The 5976-nt window shown below is 40.7% G+C and overlaps 1 non-coding gene across 1 annotated transcript; it reads left to right on the top strand.

Annotated features, from left to right (window-relative positions):
• Positions 1–4005: 4005 nt before the first annotated feature.
• Positions 4006–4112, top strand: LOC118849262. Its single transcript, XR_005010314.1, has one exon. It is a non-coding gene; the product is annotated as a U6 spliceosomal RNA (small nuclear RNA).
• The last annotated feature ends 1864 nt before the right edge of the window (positions 4113–5976 follow it).

Here is a 5976-nt window from a genome sequence, read left to right as displayed (position 1 = left end):
AGAGATAATTTCCCATATTCTTTGGATAAAATATGCTTTAACAACATCTCAACAGTGACTTGAAGGAAATACATCTTCATGGAGAATAATTTATAATCTTTTTTCTTCATACTTCCCTTTTGTACCTAACAATTCTGTCAGTCCTCCTACTCCATCCCTCATCCATATCAGGTACCAGCTGTGCTTAGCAAGTTTTCACAAGCAAGCAGGCTCATATCAAGACATGTATTCCTTATTAAAGCTTATATCCCACCTCCTTCATAAAGTGTTCCTGAACCTAGTCCAGCCCACATTGATTTGTTTCTTCTCTGAACTCCTTAGTACTTATTATATGTGCCAGTCATTTTGACACAATCGTATTCTGGGTTGTTTTTTAACTCTTTCCTATGTGTATGTCTTTTTTCCCCAACTCTATTTTAAGCTCAATGAGGGCAAAAAATGCATGTTATTGCTTTTGTATTCTTATCATCACTTGGCATTATCACTCACTTAGTACTTGAACCCTTCTACCAACAACGACAGCTGTTACTCAGAACTACAAGTTGGTCAGAGCAAGTGGGGCTTACTCGCAGGTACGACAAGTTTAGAGAGCACCTGGTCCCAAAGGCATGGAGGAGCAGCCCCCACAGATCCATACACTTCAAGGTGAAGACAGGAGAATAAGAGTATCCAGCTTTCTAGATGCAAGGAAACAAGGTTCATCTACCGGTTACCTGTAGCATCTGGGATAATCCTAGTCGGACATCTCTTTTTACAAGTACAGCTTAGAGCAAAACACCTGGGTGCATCCCAAAGTAACCTAAAGTCAGGGGGTAGGAGGTAGTGATGACAATAGCAAGGGTCTCTAACTGATAGATATCTTGGCAGTAAGGAAATTACATCCTTGGGCAAGAGGCTAAGGTTGGGAGGGGAAGCAGCTTCACTTAGTGTTGCTTCACTTCCAGTTTGTGCTACATCTGGGACTTCAATAACTACAGCAAAATAAAAAAAATAAATAAAACTACAATAACCTTGTCTGGCCTGGCTTCATAATACCCAGGAGATCTGGACTGAATAGAGACCAGGAGTGGAACACCATGGGAGCAAGGACATCTGTGTTCTCTCTAGAGAAAGATAGGCAGGGAGGATCCAGCTTTGATACTTGGCCCCTCAGCCCAGTCAGTTGCCTCACTCCTCTGATTGGAGGGCTGGAAGTGGAGCATTAAACTTCTCCCAAAGCCTTTCTTTATATAGGGCTCAGAACATGTAACAACAATGCTACTTGCTGCTACTGTGGCTGTGTAAGACCAACAACACCAGCACACAGGAGGGCTGCTAGCATAGGTTCTTTGATCTGCTTTTCTAAGGAAAGCAACTTAAGGAGTTTACAATCTTACTTTAATTAAACACCCACATATCGTTCATTCAGTTCAGGGGGAAAAGCCGGCACCGTGAACTTCAGAGAGTAGACAAACAGAAATTATAAGCCAACATTATATAAACAGAGCAAATAAACACAAACCAGTAGACTGTCTTCTAACCATCTAACCATAGCAATACATACGGTTACCAGAGAGAGAAGCATCAATATCTGGGTTTTCAAAGCCGGGGGCTCCATGATGGCTATGCAGAGTCTTGTCTGGTCAAATCACACAGCACTCTTCCAGTGACTGAGAGCCTCAAAACAAAACACCAACTTCAGATCTTATATACCCTTCTCATGAGACTCAAATCCATGTGACCTAGGCTTTCTTGTTTCTTAAGCAGGTCATCAAAGACTCTTGATTCAATCAAAGAAACAAAGTCAAGACTCATCAAAGGCACTTGATTACCTCAGGGCTGAGAAGCACTCAAACAAAAAACAGCAAAAAGTCTCACTGCTTGCCATTACATTTGAAAGGCAAGACTCAAATGTACTCGATTACCTTAGCATTCCAAAAGAGAAAACAGTAAAAAAAAAAGTCCCACCCTTCTTAACATTACAGGTTATCCTGCATTTTGCACTAGCATTCTGCCCGGTTTCGACTCACAGAGGTGCCCTGAGCTGGCCACTAGGTGCTACCCATCCAATCCCTGCTTTACAGCTTTCTTTTGTATATTGTCTTACCACCATTAGACTATAAACTCCTTAAGGGCAGAAATTACCTTTCTTTTTCATATTTATATCTGCTGTGCCTAATGATAATAAAAGCTGACATTTATATAACACTATATGCCAAGTACTGTGCTGAGTGCTTTATAACTATTATCCAACTTAATTCTCACAATAACCATGGGAGATAGGTGCCATTACCATCCCCACTTATGGCTAAGGAAACTGAGGCAAACAGAAGTTATGTGACTAAACCAGGGTCACACAGCTTGTAAGTGACTGCGGCCAAATTTTACTCAGGCCTTCCTGATCCCAGTCTCAGTGCTCACTGCACCACCTAGCATCCTAAGCCCCTAAGTATCTGGCACTTAGTAGGTGCTTAATAAATATTTATTAACTCTTCAGGGGCAGCCTACTAGTATTGGAGGCAGCTACTGTAATCCCCTCTTCCGCTAGCGAGCTGGGGACTTGTGGCCACACTTGAACCGAGGTGGAGGAGAGGGGAAAAATAGGTGGCCCTGAAAGAATGTGCTCTCTGCTGATCCCCTTTCCCTTTACCATTTATTTTCACCCCATCCCTACACATACATTTCAAAATTAGAGTTAGAATACTTTTCAACCTAGCTTCACAGGCTGGATCAAGTAATCAGGTAAGTTCCCACTGCCTTTGAAACTCAGCAGTGAGTTTCCATACTTCAGCCCTAACCCTCCCTCCAAAACCCCCTCTATAGTCTTCCTCAACAATTACCTATTGTTTATGGCTTACTGTCCCACAATCAATGAAAACTCAATGTGACCATATCAGAATTTGTTGTCTTACTCCAACCCCCTGCAAACCCATCCCTACTTCAAAATCTCCTATTCCTCCACCAGCCCAGAAATTAGTGGACTAGATTTTAGAACTCAAAGAAATGAGCATCGTTTTCCATGCCTAGTTGGTGAATAACTGACTAAAGAAAAATCTCAGCTATTCAGAAGGCACTTTGGTGTACTATGGTATAGTGGAAAGACAAGCTATGAGCTCCTTGGGATCAGTGACGTTTTGTTTCTTTGTTTTATTTTTGTTTTTGTCTTCCTTTGTATTTCCAGTGCTTGACATAGTTCATGGCACATAGTAAACATTTAACAAATGCTTGTTGATAACTTGAGAGGGAGGAAACCTGAGCCTGAATGCTGTCTCCTCCGATGACTAGTTATGTAGTTCTAGAGAAATCATGGCATATTTCTGGTTCCCAGCTTCCTCATCTGTAAATGAAAGAAATTGGATTAAAGAATCTCTAAGGTCCCCATTGGCTCTCTATAACTATGATCCTGTGGCATTACCTATTTTATCTGTTTAATAACACAAATGCCTTTCTCATCGTGGAAAAAAAATCTCCTATTCCTGCCAAGGCTCATACCATTCTTCCAGGGACCCAAGTTGGCAAAGTTGGAATCATCCTGGTCCCTTTCCTTTACCCACTCCTCCATGTCTAATTAGCTGCTAGGTCTTTTTCAAGTCTACATGAACCACATATCTCCATGTGTCCCCTTCTCAACCATTCTATTTCAGGCCCTTGTTACCTTTTCCAAAACAGTAGGCTCCTGATTGGACTCTCAGTTTTTAGTCTCACTCCTTTTCAATGAATCCTCTCCATAGCTGCTAAAATAATATTTCTAAAGCTTCTCTGGCTATTCCACTTTCTTCCTAAGGGGTCTGTAGTGGCTCCCTACTACCTCCAGAATAAAAAGAAATACTTCAGTTTGACATGGAAAGCACTGGCTCCAGCCAACCCTTCCAGGCTTGGCACAATCTGTTTCAAACAAATTGACCTGTTAGCTACTTTGATTTCCCACCTCCACAGCTTTGCAAAAGTTCTTGACTATTTCTCTTCTGCATTTCCTCCTTAACTTTGTCTTTTGGAATCACTGACTCCCTTCAATCAGTCAGTCAGGTGCTGGCTTTGGCAACACATATACTAAAATTGGAAAGAGACAGAGAAGATTAGCATGTCATCTGCACAAGGATGACATGCAGATTTGTGAAGTGTTACATATTTAAAAAAAATCAGTCAATAAACCTTTCTTAAACTCCTACTGTGTGCCAGGTATTGTGCTAGTAGGGATACAAAAAGAAGCAAAAGACAGCCCCTGCCCTCAAGGAGCTGATAATCTAAGGAGGGAGACAGCAAGCAAACAAATATGTGTAAACAAGTTATATGCAGGATTGATAGGAGATAATAAAAGGAGAGAAGGAACTGGAATTGAGAGAGGTTAAGAAAAGTTTCCTGTAGGAGATAGGATTTTAATTAAAGCAAGGTAGGAAAATCAGTAGGCAGAGTTGAGGAGGCTCAGTTCATGTGCCTCATTCCGAAGATCATTATATATAAGCTTATCTATGTATATGCTGTTCCCTTGTAGTGTCATCTTGACTCCTTGAGGACAGGGGTTATTTTTCACTTTGTCTTTTTCTCTCTAGCACCTAGTACCTGCCGTGCCTACAGTAGATCCTTAATAATTACCTACTGGACCATGCTTGATCACATTGGGTTGAATTAGATTGGATTGCATCAGATTGCATTGGACTGGGAACTAGCAGGCGCTGTGCAGGAATGAGTCCTTCATCCCCAACCCCATGACTATTTTTCATTGTCTTTATTTCCTACCCCTACCACCCAAAATTGAGGACACATTTCCTGCAATTGGCAAGAAGAAGAAGGAGGAAGAGGAGGAGGAGGAGGAGGAGGAGGAGGAGGAAGAGGAAGAAGAAGAAGAAGAAGAAGAAGAAGAAGAAGAAGAAGAAGAAGAAGAAGAAGAAGAAGAAGAAGAAGAAGAAGGAGAAGAAGAAGAAGAAGAAGGAGGAGGAGGAGGAAGAGGAGGAGAAGGAGGAGGAGGAGGAGGAAGAGGAGGATGAGGAGGAGGAGAGAAAAGTTGCAACTCTACTTTAACTTAACATTTTAGAACTTTTCATAAGGCCCACAGAGTTTATTCCACTATAGCATGTTGTCCTACTTGCCATCACCACCATACGCAAAGCAAAATTATTTTAGCAACTGTAAAATATTTGTCACACTTTCAGTGCAAATGGTTATTTGCTCTTAGGGTTTCTCTGAGCAGCATAATTGTCTGAACAATGTGTGTGCACATACAAGCCTGGTCAAAAGAAATTTAGTACAGAAAATTGAGCTATTTTAAGACATTATTAAATCTAGGAAATCATTTGTTCCCCAAATTCACATGAGACTATCCATGTTGACAATGAATAATCCTTAAAATAGAAAGAAAAAAATGAAATAGTCAATGTTCTCTTTGGTGAGCTCTGTGAAAATTTTGCTCCAAAATACATGTATATTCTGATTCCACAGTGGCCATCTTCCTTTGTGTAGTTCCAGGTCTCTTAAGGTCAAGATCATCTGAGTAAGACAAAATGACGAGTCTAATTTCCTCATGTGACTTACCAGTTATGGATGCAATTTCAAAAACAAACAAAAAAAAAGTTCCAGAGATGCTTTCAGCAATGAAAATATCATTGGAATAAGCGACTAAATTCTGGTGTATTTACTTAAAATCACATATCGCTTTTTAGTAATATATATTCCATCTCTATACGTACGCTCATGGTATTATATCACAAAAAATAATTTTAATAGAATAACAAATTGAAAAGGGAGTACTCCAATGAACCCTGCAGTTCACCATCCAGAAAACGCAGCAGCAGCCATGGCTGACATGGAATAGCTTCTGATTTTGTGCAATCAGAATCAAAATCAGGTCTGTAGGCTTTGATTTTGGCCACCAATCAAGTCAGATCTGAGGAGGTTTTGTGGTTGTTGTTGCTATTTTGACATTGTCAGACCACAGCACTGGGAGGGATCCAAGAATAAAAACCTGAGTGCAAATCAGGATGGGTTCATGTACCTTAATGA

The sequence above is a fragment of the Trichosurus vulpecula genome, chromosome 4, assembly GCF_011100635.1.
Source record: "Trichosurus vulpecula isolate mTriVul1 chromosome 4, mTriVul1.pri, whole genome shotgun sequence".
Lineage (NCBI taxonomy): Eukaryota > Metazoa > Chordata > Mammalia > Diprotodontia > Phalangeridae > Trichosurus > Trichosurus vulpecula.
The sequence above is the reverse complement of the archived record's forward strand: the minus strand, read 5'-3'. Positions and strand labels throughout refer to the sequence as shown.